The sequence below is a fragment of the Zonotrichia leucophrys genome, chromosome 2 (genome assembly GCF_028769735.1).
Source record: "Zonotrichia leucophrys gambelii isolate GWCS_2022_RI chromosome 2, RI_Zleu_2.0, whole genome shotgun sequence".
Classification (NCBI taxonomy): Eukaryota; Metazoa; Chordata; class Aves; order Passeriformes; family Passerellidae; genus Zonotrichia; species Zonotrichia leucophrys.
The window spans coordinates 10,858,575-10,885,725 of NC_088171.1; the positions used below are offsets into that span (position 1 = coordinate 10,858,575).

The window sequence follows — 27,151 nt, forward strand, 5'->3', positions numbered from 1 at the left end:
CAAGTATGGCTAACAGTTGGACTCAATGATCATAAAAGTCTTTTCCAATTTAAATGATTCTATGCTTCTGTGATCTACAGCTCACGACGTATTGACAACTCTGAGACAGACCGCTGATCCTCTGTGTTTTAGTTTCTGTTGCTCAAGGTGAGTGTCTACTTTCAAAAACATTATCTGTCATTTCTCCAAGTTAGACTTCATGATAGGAGGAATTTTCATGTATCAAGGCTGGATAAGCACCACATTTTCCCTCTGCAATAAGAGAGGGTTCAGACCTAAGAGTATAACAAAATACATACATAATAAATAGTTAAAGATCCGTTTCAAATGTATTATTAAAAAAAATAATAAAAGAAACAAACAGCAACTCCAGCAGAGACCACTAGAGTTCTCCTTCTCCCAAATATCCCTAGCACCATCCTAAACCCTGTTTACCCCAGAAACCTGAACTGTGGACAGACAGAAGAGGAGAGAGAGAGAGAAAATTCAGACACAATAAAACTCTGAGGGGAAAAATATGTGGAAGGAGGAGGCAGCAGCGGCCTGGGGAAGGGATTGAAAAGTTTCCCCTGGCTTAACTTCTCCCCCCCTGCAGCAGCAGAAGCAGCGCCAGCAGCACAAGGTGAGAGAGACTTTTAAGTCTGGGGAGGAGGGGTGTGTGTGCGGGAGGGGGGGTGAATTTACAGCCCTGTGGATATTTCTGTGTCTGCCTCCCTGGCTTTGGGGTGCGAGAGACGCCGTGTCTCATGCTGGGTGGATTTTTTTTTTTTTTAATATGATGGAGGATTATAAACATGGCGCCTTAAAAAAACTACAAAATCATGTACACACTGTTCCAAGGAGATGGGGGAGAGGGGACAGGGGAAGGGCTGGGCACCAGGGGAGGGGGCAATCCTTCCCCGCAGGGTGCCGTATGAGGAGGGGGGAGCAATTATACTTAATAATAAAATGTGTGGGGCTGCGGGGGGGAGATGGAAGGCGGGATTTTTTTATTATTATTATTATTTCATTTTTCGGAGTGGGCAGGATTATCTGGCAGCCCGCTTGGAAACCGAGGAGGAGAAGGGGACGGCGGCGGAGCGCGTGTGATTATTAACGGCGATTATTTTTGTCCCCACACCTTCCCCGGTCGAATTTCGGCTGGGAGGCGGCGGCGGGTCCCCCGCGCCCCCGTGCCGAGTTGCAGCCAGCCCCGGGGCCGGGGCGGGAGGAGGTGGGGTGGGGAGAGGGGAGCTCCGGAGAGAATCGCCGCTTCCAGCGCTCCGCGCGGGCCTGCTGGGCGCGGGGGAGCCGGGGACTCGCGTGAGAGGCGAGGCCGGGCAGGGTGTGGTGCAGCCCGGCCTCAGCCCCGTCTCCCCCTGGCCCCGCTCTCTCCCGCACGCGGGGCCACCGCTTTGCTCCCCACTCTCCCCCGCTTTCCTTTCGCTCACACACCCCCGCCGCCGCCGCATTTCCTCGCTGGGGAGGGGGATGCCTGCTCGGAGGACGGGTCTTGGCCCGAGTAATGGCAGCTGCTCGACAGCGCCGAGGCTCCACAGGAGAGAGACGGCGGGGCCCCCGCAGGCCGGGCGAGGGGCCATGGCCGCCGTGCCCGCGGGGGGCAGGGGAGGGGACGGGGAAAGGGTGAACTCAGAGCCCCAGCCCTCCTCCGCCGGCGGCAGCGGGCGGTGCCACCCCCGCGGCCGGGACGGCCTCGCCGTCCGGCGGGGCACCGGGGCCCGGCATCGTCTTGTCCCCCGGCACAGCCCCGGGGGCTTCCCCGCCTCTCCCGTGTGCTCTGGGGCAGGGCCCGGGGGTAAAGGGGGCGATTTCTCCGCTCTGCCCCCCCGGCTCCCCGCGGCCTCCGGGGCAGCGCCGGGAAGGGCCCTCCCGGGGCTGTGCCGGACTCGGCGGTTCGGGAATGCGAGCTGGCGACGGGCTCGCTTTTGTTTGCGTTCTGGGGATCTTTGTGTGTGTGCACCCCCGAAGCCGTGTCTGCAGACAGCTGCCCTCGGTGCACTTTGTGGGGTGTTCGCCTTCACCCCTCCCTCGGGGCTGCTCACAGGCCTGTCTCCTTTCTTTCGGGGAAAGGATGGAAGTGTAGGTGTGGGAGTGCCCGTGGTAAGGATGATGGGGAGCTTCGTATGCTTTCCTGACCTTCCGTGTGGTCCAGACAACAGCCCCCCTATAAAATGCTGATGTTAAGGATTTGGGAAACTTTGTGTGTCTTTTGGGGCTTATCCGGAAACCAGCAGGCTTTGGGGATTTGGTTTTGGTCTTCTGTGAACTTTACAGATGCTAGAGATGGGGTGGTTTGAGAAGAGATAAAGGAGTGGAAAAACTTTAATTTGGTGCTGTTTGGTTTTATAATTTAACTGGAATCATCTGGCATGGTCTCTGTATTGTAGGAGTAATTCTATTTATTGTAGTTTTAAGAAGATCTTATTGCAGTTGAAAAGAAAAAGAGTGGAAAATGCTTTCTTGTCCTACTTAATGCTGATATTTTTTCATTTTTCTTGCTTTTGTAGGAAATTGTTTAATTTTTAGGGGTGAATGCTGAGGCAGGTGTGAGGAGGGGGAAAATGGGAGGGGAAATGCCACTTTGTGGTTCAGGTTGCACTGCCTTGGGTTTTTTGAGTTCCTCATCCTTCAGTATGAAGGACCTGGCATCTCTCCACTTTTATTTTTTAATTATCAACCACTCTTGAGTGTGCTACAGAAAGTCTTTAGGGAAGTCAACTGTTTGCTGACTAATGTTTTGTTTAAAAGTGGAAGTGCCCACAAAATAATTTCCACTTTTATGGGATTTATGGCATTAATTAATTCCCACTGTGGATTTATGGCCTTAAAATGCCAGCTTTTCCATGCCTAAACAAACCCTCTGTGCTTTGACCCTATCTAGTTGCATGGGGAAGGGAGGGAAGGGAATGGTTCATGGGGTGAGTAGTTCAACAGAGAGCACTTTTTCTTGCTGATGGTGAGTTTGGTTTTAGTGAGTGGGGGAAAAAGTGACTGTGTGATGGCTCTGTTGGTTGTGCTATGAATGGTGGTCTCTGCAACTAATGCTTGGTAGCAGTAGTAAAGGTCTGAGTGAGAAAAATGATCTTCCTCTCCGCCTCATGAACCAGATAATGTGATGGAAATTGTCTTGTGCTGAAGTCAACTTTGTCAGGGGAGTTGGGAGTCTGTGGATGTTGGGAGGGGGTCTTAGAACTTTGGTGATGTGCTAAAGATACTTTTAAGCAGTTTGAAGCTTTGTAGCAAAAATTTTACAGGTATTTCACCTCTGAACGTGTTGTTTATTTTTTTTTTTTAATCTAAACCTGCACTTGGCAACTATTAAATATAAATGTAAAAAAACCTAATTGAGTTTGTTCACCAGAAACCAAAATTCTTAAAAGTTTGCCGTAGACCTTCTGTAGTATGAGGCAGAGCAATGCTTCATAACTTTTCAGGAAAAAAGTGAGCACTATTGTAGTGACAAGAATTCCGTCAGTGGAATTGCTGTGCACAATGTGTGACTGGTAGTTTGTGTGCTGTGTGTCCTTGCTGTTTGCAGGCAGTAGGAATTCTGTGGGTGTCTGCTGTCCAAGTGCCTGGGGTTCCCCTGCCTTGGAGCAGAGAGGAGAAGGGACTGTTCAGCCTGACCTGAGGCTCCTGCAGCAGGAGAGCCTGGGTTGTGTTTTTTGGCTTAAGGTCATCTCAAAAGCAAGTGAGACAGTGCAAGGCTGTGAAGTGTGCTTGGTATTTCTGCCTGCACAGAAATAAAACATACTGGGTGCTGTTAGTGCTTTGGTGCTCCCTGGGCAGATGGACCATGAATTTGGCCTCAAGCTCACCTTGAAGTGGCTCAGGCTCCATCTAGGCTGTTGTGCATCTCCACCAGTGCACCACAGCTTGGGGACCTCTGAGCTCTGCCATGTGCAGTCACTGGGTTAGAATAAAATACCTCAAAAGGAAATAGATAAAAGATAACATTGAAGATGTTTTCTCACTTTTAGGCATCTAAAAGTCTCTGTAGATGCCTGCATTATCTAGTTAGCTAGCAAATTGTTTCGTTTCACACAGTTTGAGAATGAGGGGGAATTTTAGAATAAAGAGACATGTTTTGAAATTGAGGAGCCAATTTCAGTCAGCTAAAGTTCACAAATTTTGGACATACCTGTAACTAATTTTCATAGTAACTGCCTTCCACAGTCTTTCAGAGCATTTATCTCTGGAAGTGTGTGAAGACTTCAGGCAGTGGGAATCAGTCCAGGCTAAAAGTTCTGAAAAAGGGACAAGGTGATGATGAAGATGTCTTCAGGAAATTTCTGATTTGCTTCTTAAATGACTTTTTAGCTAGACCCAGATTAGCATAGTTGTCAGTAAAAGATGTCTTTTGCCCATAATGCAGGTTGTTACAAATGCTAACTAGAACTATAAACAAAATTAATCTGTGCAAGGTATGTGTGCCTCACTCTAGTGATGAACTTGGTTTGTAAAATGTGGAATTGTTTAAAATTACTGACAAAATGCACACAAGATTTTACTTTCCTGAATAAAGTAGAGTTTGGAGATTTTTTTCAAAAGTTAGATCAGAATTGTTGCAGCAATTCTTTTCCTCATATTTATCCAGCAAATATGTGAATTTGTTTAAAATCCTGACCCCTGATTTTATTAATTGCAGTGTTTTCCTTCCATACAATAGGACTTTGTTTAGCCATCATTCTTGCCCTGATTGTTCAGGAGGTAATGTAGGATCATGTTCTTTATCTGCAGAGGGTTTTGTACCTTGGTTTTTGTTGGGTTTGTTTAGTCTCAGGATGTGGTGAGCACTCCCACATTATGTGTGTAGTACCTGGAGCATGGTGCCCTTGGTAGCTGGGCAGTGCAGAGTATGTCATCTTTTATATAGCTCATACATTTTAGGCTGTCAGTGTTGCTTGTGCTAAACATTGTGAACAAAGATTATTCTTGTCAGGTTCTGGATCATTTTTCATCAGTTGAATGTAAATTTAGCTCATAATTGGGTTATTGTTCTAAGGTTTAATCTTCCAGTGGCGAGAGTACAGCCTGCAAAGTAGGTACTTTATAAGATGACGTAATGACTCCATTTTCCAGGAATTTCTTTATTTGTTATTGCTGAGAGCATATGAAATGCACAACAAATGTGGAAACCCCACAAACCCCTTCATTCCTGGGTGTAGGGATGGTAACTGATGGACACCAGAGTGGCTGTGTACAGTACAACAAACACTGTGGCCTCAAGCCTGCACCAGTGAGCTCCTGTGGCACATGGTGGGGTTGTCTGGTTTCCCAAGGCCTCTCCACATGCAGCTCCCAGAAACACCATGCTTTTTTCACCATATTTTCAGTTGTTGTATTTTAACATAATTTTATCATCTCTTTAAACCAATGTCTGCCATCAGGTAAATTGAGACAGCCAGAACTCTTGTCTTTTGATTTATTTCTATCGTGCTGTGAATATTGGATTATATAGAGAAAAAAAAAAATAAAAAGGAGGTAAACCTAGCATGTTAGTAAGATTTCATTCATATTTATTTCTTCTCTTTTTTTTTTTTTTTTTTTGTCCCTGAAATGACCAGGATCTTTTAGTCCTGTGGGCAGGCTACAGCAGGCACAGTGGTGATACATACTGACATGTCCATGAACCCAAGTTAAAGCTCATGGTGTCTAATTTTAGCCAGCTTTGGTAATATCCCATCAGAGCCTGATCCTGTAGCTGCACCATGTAGATAAATCCAAAGTGTAGCTATTGAGAGTTTTGTGTACAAAAAGACTGGTTTTTATTTTCTTCCCATCTCTCATTTTACACTTCACTAGAATGCAAAAGGTATCTGTTATGAAAATACAGAGAAATGAAATTTGAGTTTAAAGCATGTTACTGATAAAAAGGCAATAGTATTTATAATTTTAAATTTAGAAATGTATTCAAAATATAAGTAAAATATGATTTATTGGTGTACTTAGTAACAATCAGGGTATCTTTGCATGTACCTTTACACTGTATTTAGATTTAAATTCCAGGATTAAATAATTGCAGAATAAAACATTGTGAACTCAGGATTATAGTCTTCATACAACTCTCTCTTATACTATCATATAAAACTAATTCTTAATAAATAATTTTAACACCAGACACATTGAAATTTAAAGTACTAAAATCCACTTACTCATTAAAAAATTAATTTAAACATGCCAATAAAAATAACAATAATATCCCATTCGCCATTTCAGTGGAAATTGTATTTTTTGCATGCAAAGAACTGGGCTCAGTGTCATAATTAATTTTTTATCTGTAATATGATACTATTGATTTGACATCTAGTAATTTTGAAAAAGAAGAGTTGGACGTATTCCTTCTTACCTCTCCTTTCTCCTATGTTTGTTACTATGTTAAATATAAACCAACTTGCATTATATTCAAATTGATGGTTTTAATGCAGCTGATTTAACAATGTTTTGGTTACAGAGCATAGGACTGTGCTAGTAGGTGTAGTACCCAAAGCAGTGTTTTGGCAAGTGGGTATTTGTACTTTGATCCCATGCTCTTAGGGCATGGCATTGTTATCTGGTCTGTTAAAGAGAGCTGGAGGGGAGCTGTGTGCTGTGACTCATGGGACAAGGCACTTAGTTCACTAATTTTAGCAGAGCGATTCTTGTCTGTCAGCCTTAGGTTTTATTTGAACCTTCTGGAAAAGAGATGAAGTGAAACAAAATGGAGTTGAGAGAAAATTATTAGGAGAATCTCAAAGTAGCTAGAAATAGTACACAGTGAAAAAGAAATTAAAAGTATGTAAGATATGTTTGTTGTTCAACAAATCTTTAAGATCTGAGAGATTGATCAGAGAGCTTTATCTTTCTTAGCACGCTATCATTTTCTGTTGAGTCTCACACAACATTTATGTATTCAGTAAGAGAGGATCTCTCTGTACAGATACCTGTTTGCAATTACAGATGCTTCTCAAGCCAGAAACCAAGCACCAGCCAAATCTGCACTGGCTGCTTGTGCCTTATTACTATTTTCATGGTGTCATTGCTAGTAAAAGAAAACTTCCAAAGAGGACAGAGTCTGTGCCTTGCATAACACTGCAGTGTGTGCATTCACATGCACAAATTAAAGTGGAAATTTTGCCTCAGAATGGAGTAGGGATTCTCCATTTTCCTTCTGGTCGGTTGTTAATTTCGTGATCAGTGTCTTATGAGCTGTCATTGGCTTCAGAGACAAGCTGAAACCCAGAGTTTATGCACAATCTCCTTCCCCCAAGCAATTACTAGGATCCAGGTTCAAAATTGTACAAAATCAAAACAAAAGAATTGCTATTTCATAAAATGTAATCACAGGCCACACAGTCACTGATTGTTCACTGATGAAAATTGATATTCACTGCAGAAAATTCATTGTTACCCATAGATTAATATTAATATAATGATGGAGACCTTGATCATATAAGCACTTGTTTCCCACAGGCATGAAAATGCATAGGTCTTAGAGCATACTGATGAATAAGTTTAGTTCCACAAAATAGTTTTAAAAATTAAAACCTTACATATGACTCCAATATTCAAGGAAGAACACAGTCAAAATTAGTTGTGCTGTTATAATTTTATGTAATGCTGTATTTTTGATTCTTCTATGGAATTCAATAGCATTGTTACATGGGCATTTTTATGCCTTTTCAATATCAACAGTATGACTTGGTTTTTTGCACATGCTAAATTTTAAATTAATATTTGTTTCCATTGAAGTTAAGGCCCTTTTTCTACATGTACATTAGTGTTTGAAGGAGGTTACAGTGCTTAGGAAAAGAACAGAGAAAACATGGATAATATTTATCTGTTGGTGATTTCTGCCATTTTCTTTATATCTTAAATCCTGTGTGTTGTGGAAAACCTTAATTATAGATAAACAAAATGGTGAAAGAAGAAATTCCTACTGGAAAAACCAATACCATTATGAGAAGAAAGGTTTATTCTTACATCAGGAAAGCTAGAAAATAGATATGTCAGGGAACTGTGTATTTTAGCATAGTTCAAAATTATGGAAATTGTGAATGTGCAAGCAGGTTAAGTAATGGTTTTTTTAGTCATAGAACATAAATTAAAAACCTGAATTCTGAAATTTATCTTGATCCATCCTGCTTTTATCATTTACCTACAAACAGTGGGCAAATCTAGACATTCTTTTTTGTTCCACGTAACAAATTGTTTAGAGTGTGTAATGTTCTCCTCATGTTGTGCTTCTATTCCTTCTTTGTTAAACATTCAAAATTGCAGCAAACTTTTATTTTTTATTAAAAGTGAAAAATTTTTAATTTTTTTTTCCCAAGAATCAGACTGACACCATTTTTAGCCTCACATAAGTATAGTTGAGAATGTAGGACATTCTTAAGAACTGGCTGCATGGACTTATCTCAGGAAGCTTCAGTGTCAGTCATTACATGCAAGCTGACATTTGAATACAATATGGCACACTGAATAATTTGGCATTGGTTCTAATATTTAAAAAAAAGAAGAAAATTTTAATTTTTTTCTCCAATAAAAATAATTTTCTTAAAACCTCTTTGTGATAGTAAAATATGAGGAACGGTGAGAAAGGATGTTAATTTTGCTTAGAGATAACTCAGGGTGTTTAACCTCTTAGGAGTCTGACTAGAATGGAATATCAGGCTGTTTAAAAGCTGCCATATTAAAATATTTGGTTGGTTGGTTGGTTGTTTTTTGTGTGTTAAAAAAAAAAGTTTTGTTTCACTAACATAACTTTTTGAAGGAGAGTGCTGATGCATACCTGGGAGCGTTTCAGACAATGTTGGAAAGTGAGAAACATGGACACTCCTAGTCTGTAATTGTATCTTTCAGTTTTGTAGCTTTGTGTTCATCTTCTACTTACACTGACCTGAAATAAATAGACTTTCAGGAAATATTTGTTGTAAGAAAGAGATTCTTCCTTTTTTTGCACACTTTCCACTCTGCTGGCTCCCAGAAGGCTTCTTTGTAAATCTCCTAATTGGAAGCATACTCTCTAACTTCTCTCTGGTTCCAGACATGAAATTTCCTTTTGTTATTGAACGTGCACCTTTTAGGAAATACAGATTGAGAGTCAATCATCTCCAGGAACCAGTTTTATTGTTTTGTTTTTGTTTTTGTTTTTTTCAATTCATGTTGATATTCTTTTTCTTAATAGTTGTAAAAAGCAGCTTAAAAATAACCCATTCTCCATTCAACCAAGTATTAGTCTAAGTTGTAGCACTAATTCCTGAAAACATGGAACTTTCAATAAAATGGAAGGACCTTTGTTCCTCACACAGGCACAGGAAATACCAATAAATATCAGCTAAAGCTGTGTGGTGGTGCAGATTCTTGGAGTGCAGGTGCACCAAGGAGTGAGGAGCTGAACAGGGTTTGCTCTGCCAAGTTTGTGGATAAGCAGTTGCAGTATTTCCTGGGCCAGTGGGAAGGAATGGTATCCAAATTTCCACTTGGCTCTTCTTCCAGGAGAACTGCCTTTCTTGATCAAACTAGCATGTCATGTTATCCAGCCATCAGATGTCTCCTAAAAAGTGTCAAAAATGAGGCAATTTTCTGAGGTAGAAAGCTACAGAATACTTGTTTTCCATAATAATCCAAACAATAGCAATTTAGATTATGACTGCTGTTTTTACACATGTAGAAGTTTTATCTGTTCCATTTTTTAAATGTTTTAATTTCTCTTTCCTGTAATAACAGAATATTTTAGCTGTATGTTGAAACCTACTGCTTTTTAGGTCAAGTCTGTTCTGTCCTTTCCACATGCCTTGCAGCCTCACTGCAGTGCTCTTTCTCTTGCACATTTTCCAAGAGCTTCTTCCTAGGTTACAGGAAGGAAAAAGCCACGTTGTACCTGCTTCTCTGAGGGATTTGATGGAGATAAGAGACCTTGAGGGGCGAGTTAGTGAAAGGCTGTAGTGGTTGTACCAGTAAGAGCTGGGAAATGCACATATGAAAGGAAGAAAGGGAGAGTTTGTTGTGAGATGCACATTAAGTGGAAATCGAGGTGCACCCTTGTCACGGGAGGCAGCACCACTGACTTTGCTAATGTCATTTGGTGCAGCTCTGTTGACTTTAGTGGAGCAATATTAGTTTACACCTGCAGAAAATTTTCTCCTGAATCTCTGGGAGTGAGAATATAAAATGAAGTGTTTATGGGTGAGTGACAGAGAGAGTGCATGCGAGAGAGAGCGCACAGGCACACACTTTCAGGCCTGATTGATTGTATGAAAAAAAGCCTGGAGTTGAAAGAACATTATTTTAAATTAACATTCATTATCTTCACGCGTGAGATAACAGTTCACTTTGGACCAGATCCTAACACCATTATGTTTCCTGAGCAGAGACTGCTTTTTTTCTTGAGTGAGGTTTTATTCAGTATGAGAATGGCAAAATGTAGTCAGATCTTTGACAATTAAAATATATGGATTAGTCACTACATATTAGAAAAAGCTGTGTTATTTCTGTCAGGAAAACATGTATTTTTTTTCTTTTTAAAATAAATGGTTACATTTTCTTTGAAATGTGAAATAAAAAGTAAGGTACCTTTTTTTTTTTAGGTCTCATCTTATGCCTGGAAAAGCTTGCAGCCATTTTAATTCATGCTGCATTCATTGATCTAGCAGTTAAATCATTTAATCACTGTGCAGCTAGGTCATCTACCTATTGGACACTGTTAAAGTGTTCAGGAATACACTTTGGGTTATTGGCTTCTAAATTACACTTTTGAAAAGAAAATAGAAAAAACAAAAAGCAAACAAACTATGAACACCTCAGTTAACTGATGAACATTATACAGGAAAACAATGTGAATTCATTGTCTTATCATTCAACTTTTTTTTGTTCTGCACGTAATATAAGTAGAAAAAAGCACATCATAGCAAACAAAGGGAAAATCTGATTTTGATGTTCTTTGGCAGTTCTTTTAAATACAGAGTTTTGTAACATTAAGTCATCTAATTAGGCAGCAGCTTGTATGAAATATTTTCATAACAGACATAGTTTGTGAGCATGAAAATGAAAGCCACATTTTAAAATTATAACCCCAAATAACTTTCTGAATTTAAATATTACTCTGAAAATGGCTTATTCTGTAAGTATAATTATGTGAAAGAAAGTGGGAGAAATTTGTATTTTATATCAACATCGACTAGAAAACTTAACACCTTAGACTTAAATACTGCAGCTATAGAAACCCAATAATCTAAATACCTAAAAAGGGGAATAAGTGTAGCAGCAGTTAATACGTGGCAGTGAAGAGCAGAGGAATATTTTATGTGCCTTTAAATGTCCTGTATTTCCTGGGAGGGAGCTACTCACAATCAAATAAATCTCCTCTTGCTTTGCAATAGGCAAGTATCTTGTCCAGAGAGAGATGGTAAATTCTTTGGCAGTGATGCACTTGGCACCAGAGGTTTTTAAAGGGTCACCCATGTGCTTTCCAGTTATTTCCCTGCAGAGATGAAGAGAGAGGTTCATGCTCTTGTGAGGTAGTTGTCTGTCTGAGTGCAGGTGGAACAAGAAAGTCATGTTTCATATGAAGATGGGAACTGTATTTCCCTTTTTTCCATGAAGGCTCAGAATGCACACATGCCAATTCCATGTTTGTGTCTGGATCCCTTGGCCTATTTCCTTGTGCTTTCCTCATCTACACTGAAAGCTTCATCAGATGAGAAGAAATGATCATGTTAAGTGTCTCCCTGTGCCTTCAGCAGAGAGACTACAAACAGAGGAGAGGGTCAGTTGTTCATCTTATTTGGTGTTTTCTTAATTAGTGAATTTTTCAATGGTTTCACTTCCTAACTTCCAATAGCTCCTCTGCTCTATTATGTTAGTTTATTACAATTTTGGTACAACTTCTTGGTATACTTTCATCTAGGCATTCTGGGATGTCATTCCTTTTTGAAGTAATGTCATGATATATGTACATGAGGACTTGAACAGCAGAGGAGGAATTTGGCTAAAGGTTTGAAGGTTTAAAGGAATGCTATCCCTCTCCTGAATAAGACCTCAGTGAGACACTTTTTATAGGGATCTGATACTTTTGCTCTCTTTCATTTGGAAGAACTTTGAAAGGGCTGCAAACTGAGGCGAATGTGCTGTGTCCTCACTGTGTATTTCTTTACCAGTAAATAGGGAGTTCAGTCATGGAAGGCAACTGGGTGAGCTTAAAGAAAGAAAGGTGCTGAAATCAGCAGCATGTCAAAGGAAAATTGGAATTCAGTGACAATAAAAGCAAAGTGTCAGTGTTAATGCAACATATTTTCAGGTTTTGAAGAGCTGAAGATGCCTCTTAAAAGCGGCTTTGGGTGGCTGAATTGCAGTGTAGGAGCTGTCAAGGACAGGGTGTTAAAGAAGGCTGAAGTCCTGGCAGGAGAGCAAACAATCATCCCTTGAGCTCAGCCCAGTGTGGTGGGTGTGGTGACCAGATGATTATCAAACAATACATGAGGTGCAGTATTGCAGCGGGTATCAAACCTTTTCGCATGTACGTTGCTAAATTTAAGAAACAAAAAGAACTCTTGACAGCTTGAAATTACAGCCCCGGTTTTCTTCCGAGTTCCACTGAATTAATGAAATTAGCCGAGCTGCCAGAGCGGGTGGAGAGCTGCTGGTGAGCGCTGTGGCAGGAGCCCCACACCGGGCAGAAGCGCTGATTTACACTCGCTTTGCCTTGAATTTAAATGATGACCTTCACTTCCTGCCTCTCACTCTACAGCAGGCTGCAGTGGAGGGAGCTCTGAGAAGGTGTTTGCTAATGAGGCTCTGGCACTTTTGATAGCTGTGTTAGGTAATCAGAAGGTGATAGATGATGGTGTATTGTGTTTGGGAATTTCGTTTAAAGTGTATATTTATGTACTTACAATTTTGACCCATTCAAGCCATTTGTATGATCTGTTGGGGTTTTCCACAAGAGTAGTGATGTTACCCTGGCTAAATTCCAGTTTGTCTAATTACTCTAATTACATTCTGAGTACCTACATTTCTGTAAAATTGCATCTGGATTTTGTTACTGTTGTTTATTTAAATCGTAATGCATATGTACTTGGAAACTTATGAAATAACAGCACAGGATAAAAAAAGTTAGGAAAATCCCTGCTCCAAATTACATTTGGTATTTGTGCATGAATAAGTATAGTGTGGCATGATACAGGACAGAAAAAATATGAAGTGGCATATTCAGTAATAGCATTCATAGAAGAGGTAGGTTTTCAGAGTTTATGAAATAGGTTAAGTTGCTGAGTAGTGTGCACTGTTAAACATATGATGTATTGTGCAGCAGGAATGGATATAATTCACTGGTAGGAGAAATAATGCTTGTTTGTATTGTAGTTAAACTGTATATATTTTTACAAGGTTATCAGGCATGGATTTTTCATGTGTGTCAACAAGGGAGTGGGAGCCAATTTATGTGGTGATGTCAAAAGGACTTAGGCAATCACGGATGTGCACATGGCAATCATCTGCTGGCACAGAAATGTTTCTCTTCTACATACAAAGGCACATTTTATTATTTACCACTCAGTCTCTGAGAATCCTGCTTAAATTACAGTAGGAAGCACTTGCTGTTTGTTACCGTAGAGTAAGAGGTAGGTGAAAAAGAACACAAGCCACATCCTGTTGTGGAGAGTCATTTTGCAGAAATATGAACTTCAAAGCTGCAAGCTTGCTCTATCAACTGATTGATAATAATAGTCAATATTAACCTGGAATGCATTTCCAGAGGAGATCAAAATAATCCAGTATTAGACCATGCTGCATAGCCATGGCAGTCTAATATTTACAAGAAGTGTCGCAGTGTTCTTCCAAAAATAACTTGTCTGTTTTAGAGATGCTTCATCCACAGTGCATATGTAGCCCATTAGACAAAGATATTAGAAGTAGATGGAAAAACAGTTTTCATTTTGAAAATGATTTCAAGGAAAATGCTTTTGATTAATACTTGTGAGTGAAATCATACCCAAGTCAAATAGATTGTTCACAAAAAGGGGTTGGGGTTTCTTTGGTTTTCTAGAAATGGGGAAAAATATTTTGAAGATATCTTAGAATTTACATATTAACACTGGTGTTTCTTATTGCTAGTAGTTCTTTTTAGATAACTTCATTTCTAGTAAAAATAGTAAATATTGTACTATATACTTACATAACAGAAAAATTTATGACAATGTATGGGCCTCTGAAAATTGCTGCTCTTTTAATTTTTGTCTGTTCAAAGGCTTGGCCTTGGTTTTGGAAAGAATTTTTCTGTGTAACCCAGCTTAAATAATTTTACTTATTTCTTTTGTATCAAACTCAGTGAAAATGCCATCACAAGCCCTTGTGACAGCAGCCAGCCTGTTGTGTGTAAGCAGAAGGGTTGAAGCCCCATCTGTCAGTGCTCTGAGACAGACAGGTATCTTACCCACTTTAGTGTCTGTCTAGTTGGAGTTTTCTGTCGTCTGTGGACTTTTTCCTATTAAAAAAAAATCAGGAATACTTCAACAAGGAAAGCCATCCAGCATCCACGTGCTGCACATTATGGGAATAAGATCCATGTGGCTTCTTACCTTTTTTTTTTTTTTCCCTCCTGTATCATTTATTAAAGCTGTTATGGAATATCTGCTTAAGGGTAAAAGAGTTTGAATTGTCACTTAGCCTCATTAAGGTTTTGGGCTTAGTGTTTACCACTTCTGCTTTCATCAAGGCCACTTCCTCAGAGGCTTTTGCAGGAGACACATATGTTCTTATGAATAACATTCTTCATTTTCTGTCTCAAATCATGGTAGAATTTTACTTTTTAATCAGCAGGTTTTCTTTAAACTCAAAATTTTATTGCTGGTGTTCTGCCTCTAAAGCAGAATTTGTTATTTTATACTTTTATGTCATGGGTTGTCTGCTTCTGTATTCTCACATTTAAATGCTTCAGGCTATTCATTGTGTGTTTTCTAGGGGGTTTAACAGTTCAGCCATTTCCACACAGACTGTCAAAGTCAGTTGGAGACTGTCAGAATTTGCTATCAGACTGCTAAGATGAATCTCCCACTGTCACTACAGACTGCTTCTCCAGAGCACAAAACCTTGTTCAGCAATAGTAGAGGTACTGGAGGTGATGCTGTCTGTAGCTCCATCAGTACTTCACCATGTGCTCTTAGTGCTCTTTGGTTTCTAGAAAAGCCTCCATGCCCTCAGTGCTTAGTGGCCAGTGTTAAAGTCACTATTATGAACTGTAATAGTGCCCTCAAAATAGAAAGAGTTGATTTACTAATAGGCAACTTCTAAAAAATATGTTTCATTCACATAAACATTTTCTATTTTGATTACTTTGTTGTCCCTCAGAATTTTTAAAATTTATCTGAGTTTTCTTTCTATGGCTGGGAGGAAACCAAAAGTGGCACAGTCGGTACCTTATATACTTATTCATTGCAAAGATAGAAAACTGGTCTTAAGTGAAAGAACATATGTAGCCCAGTAGTTTGAGTGTACATGAAGAATTCATGTCTCAAAGAATTCTGGTTATTGGTAAGCAACCTCTCTATTTTAGCTGTAAATTTAAACTTTGAACAATGAATGTGCTTAGACTAGTGATGTGCTTATTAGGTTAAAAAAAGAACAAGATTTTAATAGGAAAAAATTATCACAAGACAAAACAGCACATGATCTCATTAGCATTTATGGATTGCTAAACTGCAGTTTAAAAGTCACATTTCTGTCTAAAGAAGTTTTCCACAATAGTCATACAAGCAACATTTAACAGTGTTGTTTTAGTTTGTTTACTTGGGGTCAGATTTTCAATGATCAGAGTGATTAAAGTTGCAGTTGTCTGCAAAGGCAGCACTAATTAGCTGCAATTGATGTTAGCGGGACTTTGAATAAATGTTGGTTCTGAAAATCTCATCACGTATGGACATCATATCTGTTTTCAGTCATCTTTGGAAATCTGGCCCTTAGGATAGTTTACATCTTGTCTTCTTTCAGTGGTTTTCCCTTAGCAGTTCCCCATTTTACTCTGCTCAGGAAGGTCCATCGATTTTAAACAGCACTTTGTAGTAATTTCTGTATCTTAGAGTTTATACTTGTCAGGAGGGATAGATCGACAGATGAGACTTGGCCTTGGCTTTCCATGCTGTATTTTACTTGGCTCAAATAACATAAATAGTCCTTTGGATAGTTCTTTTCATGCATAGATGTTTAAGTGCTGCAGAAAAGGGATTAGTGTAATTAATTTTGCATTTGGAAATGGTAGTGTAGAGATATGCAGTGACTTGCCTGAAGTTAACTAGCACAGGAGGCAGCTACCAAGTTAGGAGCCCTGGCACTCAGTCTGCTTCCTTCAGCAAATGGAGTTTCAGAGTGCTTGATCTATCCACACAAAATAACCAGACAAGAATCTTATAAATGTAGTGATTTGGTACTTAGGCAGTGTGAGTCATGTTCTGGGATGCTGGCAGTGTGTTTTTGTGATATTTCCGTTTCACATTCAGCTTCGGGGGCTCAGCAGGGGCTTTGGTCTGGTTGCCATATGAAGTTCATCGAGGGTGACAGGGGAAAGCAGCTTAATGTGCTTATGTTATTTTTGTCTATAGTAGACATTTATGATGGGGACTGTTTCTGTTTTGCATAAAGTCACCAAAATAGTGCATTGACTGTAAGCTAACTGGAGGTGCCTAGGACTATTTACAGCAGAATTGCCTGGACAGTGTTAGTTATTGAGTGTAATTATTTTGATCTCACAGAGAGCAAAGCATAAAAACCACTTATCAGACTTCCTAAACTGCACACCCTGTTAATTGTGGTGCTGAAGTTGGGTACCTTCACTAGGCCTTCCGGACTCAGCTTTTTGTGTAATGGTTCTCCAACAGTAAAATGGAAAAAAAAAAAAAAAAAAACAAATCTTGCAAAGTGCTGTGGGCATAAAAATGTTGAAGGCTACAAGATCCCCTGCCAAGATGGTTTGTGGAAAATCACTAATAACCTTATCCAGCTGCTGCTCACCATGGAGTATTTACCACTCCTCTCGCCTTGCTTTCTCGAAATTGACTGTAGAGGAATGTCTGCTGTAGGTACCCTGAGAACTCTTGGGGCAGTTTGTTTGCTTTTCTCTACCCCATCAACTGAAGTGGCTTAAAGCAAACTTTTCAGGCAGGAGAACAGTCATATGGTCAGTTTTCCCTAAATTAATTCCTGTAACTTGCTCAGCTGAGGTTTGCTCCTGATCCCAAAGGGAAGTGACCCTTGCCTCCAAGGATTCAGGCAGCCAACACTACTTTAGTGGCCCCAAACTAAGGACAGATTTCTCTTTAGGACTCCTTCTCTTTAGCACAATGAAAAGGCTCAGGATGCTTAATGTTTTCTTCAAATTAAAAGATTCTCCAGATTTCTTGTAGCAGAGTCATTCTTCTAGTTAGAGCTTGATTTTGAGAAAGAACTGCTATTTGTGGGCCTTACAGGTGTCTTAGATGGGAAGGCATCTGGTTGAAACATGCAGATCTGGTTGCTGAGTCAGTAAAAATACCTAATCTTTATTACTTTTATTTACAGCCTGCTTATATTAATAAGCTAGGAGTTGGATTTCTTGTGAGTTAGATGCTGACATTGGTGTTCTAACAGAGAGGCTGAAATTATGCTGTTACTTTTGTTGCCTTCTCCATCTTTAGCACTGGAGAATCCCATTATTTGAGTAGCTTCATGTCGTGCACCAGAAATTCAGTAAATGTATCTTTGATCAATCCCTGTGGTTCTTGTGATCTCTACAAATATGTCTAGAGGGAGGTGATTGTGGAAGAGAGCAAAAAGCCACTTAACCCACAGTATTAGTGTGAGGATGACAGCACACAGCCAGTCTGGGTAAGTGTGGATTGGAAGCCAGGCTGTAGGATCTAAACATGAGCATTTCAGATGGAGGAACCTGACATGATGTCTGTATCACACATGTGTTGTTACTGCTTTTAAGTGTTTACTGTGTAGGGCAAATATGGCCAAACTGGCTCGCCCTGTGGGGATTGCACACTGAAATTCCTATGTGGATATGAGCCAAAACTCCTGTACCCTGTGCTTTGGATAGCTGAGAGCTCCCAGGATGAAGGCTTAGACTTGTCTCAGTGTTGAGTGCTAGGCTGATGTTTGCTTCAGTGACCCTTGTTGGCTGATTTCTTCCAAATCTGAGTTTATGCAGCAGCACCAGCATGGCCCTGCTGCAGGGTACATGGCTGTCAGTGTCACGAGAGCTGTGCCTGGAATATTGTGAGCCAGGAGCTGTGGCTGCCCACCATGGGCTGGGGAGAGAACTCACCAGGTTTCTGCCATGATTTACCAGTCTCATTTTTGTGCTTGTAACAGATTCTGAATATACTTCTCTATGGAATGGTTTCCTCCCTGTAAAGTAGCAGTATCAGCACTTTGCTGTATTACGAGGCATTTGGAGTATAAATTAGAAGGGGAGCAGTTGCTAAGGCATGCACTTCCATTTCATTCTGTGAACAGGTCTGCTTCCAAGGCAGAAAGAGATAAAGATAATATGCCAATACTTTTAGCACTTGAAGAATAGAAAATCAGAAGTAAGAAGAGACGAGGTGGAGAGAAAGTGATATTGATAACAATGAAGGCAAGTGCAAAAATAAAAGGGAAGTAGATTTAATATGCTAAATTGTTTAATAGCTCAGTAAAAATGGCTGGAACTTCAAGTTGCTGGCACCTCCACAGTAGCAGGAAATGGAATTATGCTTAGGTTCTAGAAATAGTGAAAAACATTTGCTACTATGATATCCAGATTAGTTTTAAAGAAAGTGCTACAATAAAACTAGCAAATTTTGTACTTAGTAACTAAATTAATGTTACTTTGAAATTGAGAAACTGCTTATAACTTAGGAATGAATGTCAAGAGAAGTTGCATCATTTTCCTCAAGAGAAATAGCTTCAATAGCTTCCTTTAAAATCTTCACCAAGAGACAACTCATCTTGCTAGCAATTCTCTTACCAGCACTGTACTGCTATTTTTTCATTCAGAGTGAATGTCAACCCCAGGAAGAGTGAAATGTGTTTCAATTTACATTTGCTCATAGCCCATTTTTTACTTTTTGCTATGACATCAAAAGTTCTGTTGTCATCAGCAAGTTGAGGCATTCTCTGTGATACAATCTGGAGCTGCCCTTGGAGCTTTTGAGAGAACTGAATATTGTTACCAAAATTGTCTGGTTTCAGGCTGCAGTTCAGAGGGTGCTTGTGTTGTTGAACATGAGTCCTATGCTTGGGAACAGTCTCTTGGATTTCTTAGTATAATTAAACAGGAATGTTCACTCATGGAATCTGAGTGTTCACTTATAGAATCTGAAAATCCATCATTCAAGAGTGACTGGAGAGTTCAGTAATCAGCAGGTGTATGATGGCATTTTATCCATTTTACAAAAAATGAGGACAATTCATGAAATCTCAAGAAAATAGATAGATTTTTTTTAACTGGTTAAGAAACATTCCTGGTGCTACAAGAATCCTGTAGCACTGCCAGGAAGTGAACTTGGACATACCTGCAGGACAGACCTTCTTAAACAAATTTATCTGCTGTACTGTTGAAGCTGTCAGTAACTGGCCATGCATTGTCATTTCTGCTTAAAAAAGATGGGAGTGGCACATGGGACAGGAGACTTAGTACCAGAATAGTCAGTGCAATCTTCCTGCAGCTCAGCTTTTCCATTTCTTAGACTTTTAGCTGAGTCTTCCAGAGGGCTTATCAGGTCAGGCAGTCTGTTTTAATTCCTTCTCAAAAAATAGTTAGTTGCACAGATTTTACACAAGCTTTTCCTTTTGTAATGAAAAACAAGAGAAAGTAGACTGAGAAGAAAACTTCCTTGTCTAGGATCATAAATTATTAAAAATATAGATTTTTTTAAAAAAAAATTGAATACATGGAGACAATAGAATTACTTCTCACATTTCCTCATTTAGCTTACTTAAAACAGCAGCTAAAACACTCCCAATAAAAAGAACTATTGCATTTTTAAATGATGAGATTTGCTTTCCAAAATGTACTTCTGTTGCTTGTTTTCTTCTAACTGTTAGCTGTGGCCACTTAAAAAATAAGTCAGTTTATTTTTTGTTCCTTCTATTAGCATTTTCATGTTCACTATATTCACTAAGTTTTCAAAGCAGTTTTGGGGTGATTTAAAAGAATATTTGTAATTTATTGGTTGGTACTGCTTTTTACAATATCTTTGGGCTTTTTGAGATACTGGCAAATGGGGAAAAAAAGGCAATATGGATCTTCAAGAAAATCAGGCAGAGCACAGATGAAACATGTTGTGTCCCTTTCCCACGACTGCAGGAAACAAGATATAAGAAGGAGAGGGGAGGATGTCAGGGAGGTGGCCTATAATCCATGAAAATTTATAGCAAATCAGTTGGACAAGTGAGAAGGCTCAGTTGGTGTGGGAAAATGACTAAAATAAACTGAATTCAGCAGAAAAGTAGTCAGATACTATGGCTAAGGAGAAGAGCAGTGAGCGGGTGATGAATGTGGGAAAAATAGAATTTAGGGTACCAAAATTGTATCAGTGGGATGAATTACCTAAAGGAAATAAAGTGCCCCAGTGTTTCCCTTGTTCTTTGTCTTCTTGTTCTTTGAAAAAAGGGATTTGCAGAAAAATATATAATTGAGTGGAAGAGGAATCCAGCATTTTTTTATGAGAGAAAAAAACCTGATGAAGTCCTCCTTGGATGAGATCCAGGGAAGGCAAAGCTGTTGTTTAGGATACTGAATATCTTTATCCTGTTTTTAATTAGAAGTAGATGTACACCTTGTAACATCCCAAAATGGTTGGGAAGGCATTTTGTAGTATAGATACATTTTAGCTGTTACTGACTACTTTCATTTCAGAATTACTGAAAAATCTATGTGTTTTCCAACTAGCTGCCTTATACCAAACAGATTTTTTTCTTCAAGAAAAACAGTCGAGTGTCTCAAATTTTTGTGCACTTGTTATTTATCATATAAATGATAAGTCCAATGCAAAATGCATATAATTCTTCATGCCATTATATTATTTCTTGTTTCACTGTCTGCTACCTACTGTGCTATAAAGTGCAGTCTCTTTGTAATACAGCTCAGATTTTATTTTTTTTTCAAATTGAACGATTCAAAGATACTACATGAGGGAGAAGCAATTTATGTGATGTGGCTACATTCTTAAGCTGTAACAATGATAAATTAGTAGCATTGCTTTAGGAGTTTGCAGTCATTTTGCTTTTGATATGATTTGAAGGACTGTATTGCTTAAACTTGTTTTATTCTTCAGATACTGTAGAAATTTAATAGTATGGTTCTGTACAGATTCTTGACTGAATTATGGCTAGATTTTTTCCTTAGACTAGTTTGCTGGAATATATTAATGTATAGATATCGAATATAATTTATTTCCTTGGCAGTGCTATACATTTGTATTTGATTTATATTTACAAAGCCAAAATCTTATAAGAAATAATAGAAGCAAACTATTTGCATAGCTTTCTTTTTGATCTTTGTTTTCTTATCTGCATAAACATTACTGCAGGCTCCTGGGCTGGTACCTGTGGTAAATGGATGTTTGACATTTTGTATTTCTGTTCCATTTTATCTGTCTGTTTATCAGCCATGTAGTCCAGTGCCTCTTCCAGAACATGCTTATTCATAAAAGCTATTGGCTGTTGTCAGGATTGAGACTGGAGGGCTGTAGGCAGTAATGAGATGTGAAACTTGGAACTCATATCTTTAAGACATCCATCTACCTGATTTGCTGCTGTGCTGAAAAGATTGTTTATTCATCTTGGTTGTTTTGAAATGAGTTTCTTTTAGTTGATTTTCAGAAGAGAGACTGTAACTGGAGCAGAGAATTGAACTGAAACTCTACTTCTCTTAAAATCTTCTTTAGAATTCATGTCAGAACTTTAGGTCTATATTTTTCCCATATGCAGTCTTTCAAAATAATTTCTGTAATCCTTGGGATAAAGCTCTGTTGCAGGATTATTTCTGACTCATGATGGTGGAGTAAGGGAGGAGAGATGGAGCTTGGAGATTTGTCTTTGCTATTTACTGATCTTGGGCAGGCCCTTTAACCTTTCAAAGACTCAACTCCCCCAGCTTTAGATTGTGGACAGGCCTTTGAAGTTCTGTGGAAAATCTTACCAAAAAATCAACTTCTCTAGGATGCAAGGAATTCCACTAGAGAAAATTAGTTGCCCTGTCACCTGGTCTTAGTATCTTCTTGGAGGGTTATCTATGAGCTTTGGATATTAAATATCTTCTTGGATAATACTTTGTACCCTGGACCTCTGTATCCTGTAAGAAGTCTGGTATTGAGTGTACTGGCCAAACACATCCATTTATGGTTTGAGCTGTGGGATTTTGCTATGGAATCAACTTGTGGACATGACCCAATGAAGGATAATGTTTTCTCCTCCAGAATTAGCCTGAATCATCCCATAGACTTTTACTGGTGCCAGTTCTTATCTTCATGCATCTCCTGCTACCATCCCATCATCACCCTGGTTTCTGAGCCCAGGCTGTCTCCAGTGGAAGCATTTCCCAGTTCTCCACTTGTGGGCATCTGTCTGAGGAGCTCTCTCTCTATCAGGTCCTGTCCTTGTGGGGTCTCTTCTTTGCCAGGCACATGCAAACAAGGCCTTTTCTGTTTGTCTCTGTGCTCCTGTGTGGTGGTGGGGGGCATCTCACAACCACCTCCACTCTCACACTGGTCTGGCCATGCCAGCTTCTCTCCTGGGATCATTCAAACCCATTGAGAGTGGTTTCCTCTGCTTTCTTACAGTGCCATTGTGAGACTTGTCACCTGCATTTAAAATGTTATGAATGAAGGCCATTTACATTTTTGCCTTTAACAATGTATTTGAAGTATTGAAGAGTTCATAAGCTCTTTAACTAATCCAGAGCTTTGTGTTAGTAATTAAAAAAAATGAGTGGTGGCAGTTTTCATCAGAGCTCAAGGTCACTGGAGGCATAATGTATTAAGAAAGTGTAGCACATAATTTCCTTTCTGCACATTCTTTTGTGAAAATTGAAATAGGTATGGTTTTTAAAAATACCTGGGTTTTGTAAGACTTTTGCTTTCTATAGTCAGTACAATTAAAAAAAGAAAAAGCGCTGTAATTTTAATTCTTGCTTCTATGGGGATGAGAAAAAATTAAATTCCAGGTACAAACTAATGGTCAATATCACAGTGATGGATGTTTATTCACTGGAAGTATAAATAGTGTACATGAGAGTTAGTTTCTCCTGCCTAGTATGATCTTAAGCTTTTACATTTAGTGGATAAGTAAGGCACATGAACCTTTCATCTCTAACCTTAGGGAGTGTGCAGCTATCTAAGATTTGAAGGTTTGTGCCGTGTTAGAATAAATATGTAATTATTTGTGCGAGTGGCAGCACTCCAGCAGGGCAGCTGAGCACTTCCAGCCTGGGCTGTCCATCAGCTGCCCCAGCTCTGGTGTGGAGCAGCTCCTTGCTGTGGAGGGTGGTGCTGAGCATTCCTGAATCCCAGGTGAACCATGCTGCAGCCCAGAGCCCTGGTGAATCACACCTTTATAGCCCAAGTGTGAAAAGATTCTACCTTAAGTTCCATACATGACTGCAAATACTAAGGCAGAGATGTCAAAAAAATGTGTTTTGGGTTGTGCATCTGTTGATGATCCTGCAGCAATCCATAAGTGATGGTGCAGAACATTCACAATTGTAAATCACTTTCTGTAGGGTTTTGGCAGTGGGAGAATTCAGATATTAAAACTAAAAGTACTTGAAGATTTTTAATTAAAAACCCCAGCTTGTTTAGCAGTGTTGGTACACACCTACTTACCCCTGAAATGGGGCCTCAGCTCCCACTCCTCCAGCATCCTCCCCAAGCATGAACAATTATGAAAACTCTGCTGACCTTTCTGACACTGGAGCTTAAATGAGTCCTTAAAATACACTCTGTCTTCAGTTTCTTGTTTAAAAACATTAGCTTGTTAACAGATTTCTGCCATTCGTATTTTTAATGTAAGGCAAATAATATTTGTCTGAATTCACCACCTGTAAAGAAACTGTCCTGGTGAATGTTTAGCTTGGCTTTGCTTATGCAGAATATTTGTGTGTAAACATGGCAGATACTGTTTTTCAGTGTTCTTTTTTGTCTGCAGTACTTCAAAGAGTGCCTTGTATCATTTCATATATCACTTAGTCATAAACCCTCTGAATATACATTGTGAGAGCCTCAGAAAAGTGTTAATTGTATTCTACTGCAGTGGTAGCCAGAAGGTCAGGATCTAAAATTAATGTATTTCTGAATAATCTGAATTTTGTATCAAGGTTGATTTTTCATGGTTACTACTCAAAGTAGCATGCTAATTTATGGTTAACATGTTACATATTTTTCCTGTAAAAACAAGGAGGCCTTTCCCTTCTCACAGACAGAGGCATGCTATCTAAACATTTCTGCAGTAGAAATAATTAAATGCATTGGTAGATTTTTGGTCTCATCTCAAATATGTGCAGAAACTCTGTAAAATTGAGAAAAACTTTATTTTGAAAGCAATCAACTAGAGATTTTTAGGTGAGATTCATTAGCTTTTATTGTTGTTATCCATATGTACATCTGAAAGCATTTTGAAAGAACATTTAATTTATTTCTTTAAGGAAGATGTGTATTAGCTGCCTTCCAATCCATTTTTATTCCTCACTGGCGAACAGTTGAGTATAATTATCTTTGGATTAATCAGTTTTTGAAGTCTTTTCCAGTGATAATGTATAGAGAGGATTAAGAGAGAGATTACCAAAGCATTAGGACTTTTTTCTGGTTGTTTTTAAGAAGGAATCCTTGCCTTAAGTCAATTACGAAATTATTTCCTTGTAAGAAACTGTTGAGCAAAATAAAAAAAACTAAAATCACCTATGGCAGGGTGTGTGTCCAGGTGTGTGTCCTATGCACCTTCTTTTCTGTTTATTTCCTTGTTATGTGGTAAGGCAGGGTTGTCTTTTTACCATTAGGAATTTTGAGTTCTTTTTCTTTTTCTCTGTTAGATGAGCAGCAATAAAGGAGAGAAATAACATCCCTTCTCACATCCTCTGCTACCATTTTTCTCTGGGGAATAGTTTTGTTTTCCTTGTGCTCATTTTTCATGGGTATTGAATTGCTCCAAGTGTTCTGTAGCTTGACCTTTATTTTATGTTTTGCTTTGGATATCATCAGAGTGATGTTACAATTTAAATACAGTTCTGTAAGGTTATTTTAATTGAATGTTTGAGTAACTCTGCTTGTCTCTGCACTGACTGAAATGAACTTGATCTGGAACTTGGAAAGATTGTCCTATGTATGATTTCATAATTTAAAAAATAATGAAATTAATGCAATGTTCTATTGAACAGATCTGAGATCACAGTTCATTTGCTTTTGGCTTTAGGGAACCAAAGTGCAGCCACACCCTGAATTCCTGCTGGTGAAAGTCTTCTTCCAAGCCTCCAGCTACACCAAAAATGATATGTGACATGGTTCCAGCTCTGGGAGCCACAAGCTAAGCTTCTCCTGCAGGAATCTGCTTTTGAGTCATGAGTACTTCTTTTTAATGTCTGATTGCAGCAGCCCTTGTTTGGCTCTGGGCTTGTGTCACACCAGACAGGCCTTTGTGGATGGTGTCAGGTAGCTCTGTAATACCTCCACTGCTTTCATGGCTTCAGTGTTTCTTGTCTGGGATATTGGGATTTTTTTCTCATTTCAAATTTATTGGAGAGGCTGGAGAATAAAGAGTTGAGAATGGCTTAGACCATTCTAACCATCAATGGCTCTAGGATGAGAATAGTTACAGTTAATATCACAGGATCCTGATGGGATCTGCTCACCACTGCTCTCCTCATTCCTCTGATGCCTTGGTGTTGGTGTGGAGCCTGTTCTGCAGTTTGCAGTTTGTCATTCTTTGCAAAACAGGAAAAAGTTCTGCTCATCTGAGCCATTTTTGCTGGCATGTTTGCATCCATAGCTGTGTATGAGAAGGAACAAGCCTGCCATTTTCATTATACTTCCAAAGTGGCAAAAGTTTCCATTACAGATCAGTTTTTATTGTATCTGTCCAAGAGTCATGCTCTGCTTATATCAGGGAAATGCCACCTGCTAAATGACACAGGGTACTCATGCAAGAACTGTATTTGTGAGTCCCAAAACCCATAAAGGTGGAAACAAAGAACAATCTGTCATTTGAGACATCAGCCAAGACTGATTTTTTCCAAACGTCCATTGGATTTTGTTTTGAAACGTAGCTGATTTTAAGAGTGACCCTTATTCCTTGCCTATAACTCATCACACGTGACAAGTGGGAGAGGAAGGGAATGCACTTTACATGAGATTTGCCCATGGGTCTGGCCAAAACCTAGAGACCCAGCCAGCATGGTTAGCAAAAGGCAATATTTGAGCTGGGTCATAAACCTTGAAAGGGCAGTCATAAATCATAATTAAGGTTTTTTGTTTCCTCGATGGTATAACTCTTGAGAGAATGGAGACTGAAATTGTTTACCTAAGCCCATTTTTTTTGTGTTCAGAGAAGTGTTTAGGAAACCTTAACCAGGGTTTATTAAGCATATCTCTGAGAGACAAAAACAGAATTGTCTGCAAGCACCATTGACAGGCTGACTGGTGTGGTCAGAAATGATATTTAATTTCAAAGCATAAACTACAGGATTCTTTTTTTTTTTTTTTATCTGAAGTCATGCTTATCTAGTTTTTACCTTATCTAGTTTAATGTATGAGAACTGTAAATTCAGCTATGTTAAGTAAACAATTTATTTTGGTTTGATTCCATTTTCTCTTTGTTTTAGTAAATTTTGGGTTTGTTAGGATTACTGTTGTGTGCTTAATTTAATACAGATGTCTTCAAAGAGTAAAGAAAAATCCATAACTCTTAAAGAGAATAGCTGAAGGGGAAACAATGTCTCTGGAACTCCTTTTCATTCCTCTGTGGTCCTGCCGGAGGGGTTTGGATTAAAGGATTGTATCAGGAAGTCATCTTGCTGCAGTTGGTAACTGTAAGAGAGAGACCAAAAACCAAAGAAGAGATAAAGACTTAATGTTTACAGTCATTTTAACATTTTCAAAGTCCTACAAAGTATAGAAGTATAAATTATATAAAGAGGAGTGACAGGTCCTGTCTGTGAGGTGATGTG

General features: G+C 39.2%; 1 protein-coding gene across 7 annotated transcripts in view; it reads left to right on the top strand.

Annotated features, from left to right (window-relative positions):
- Positions 1–349: 349 nt before the first annotated feature.
- ZMYND11 (zinc finger MYND-type containing 11) overlaps positions 350–27,151 on the top strand; it is a 105,065-nt gene continuing 78,263 nt past the window's right edge. The window contains exon 1 of one of the 7 annotated variants that reach the window (XM_064703920.1): positions 350–622. The gene's annotated coding sequence lies outside the window, so the exon portion shown is untranslated. Of the gene's footprint in view, positions 623–942; positions 1,086–1,967; positions 2,101–27,151 lie in introns of those variants that run through there. The other 6 variants (XM_064703916.1, XM_064703923.1, XM_064703922.1 and 3 more) reach the window with 6 other exon arrangements.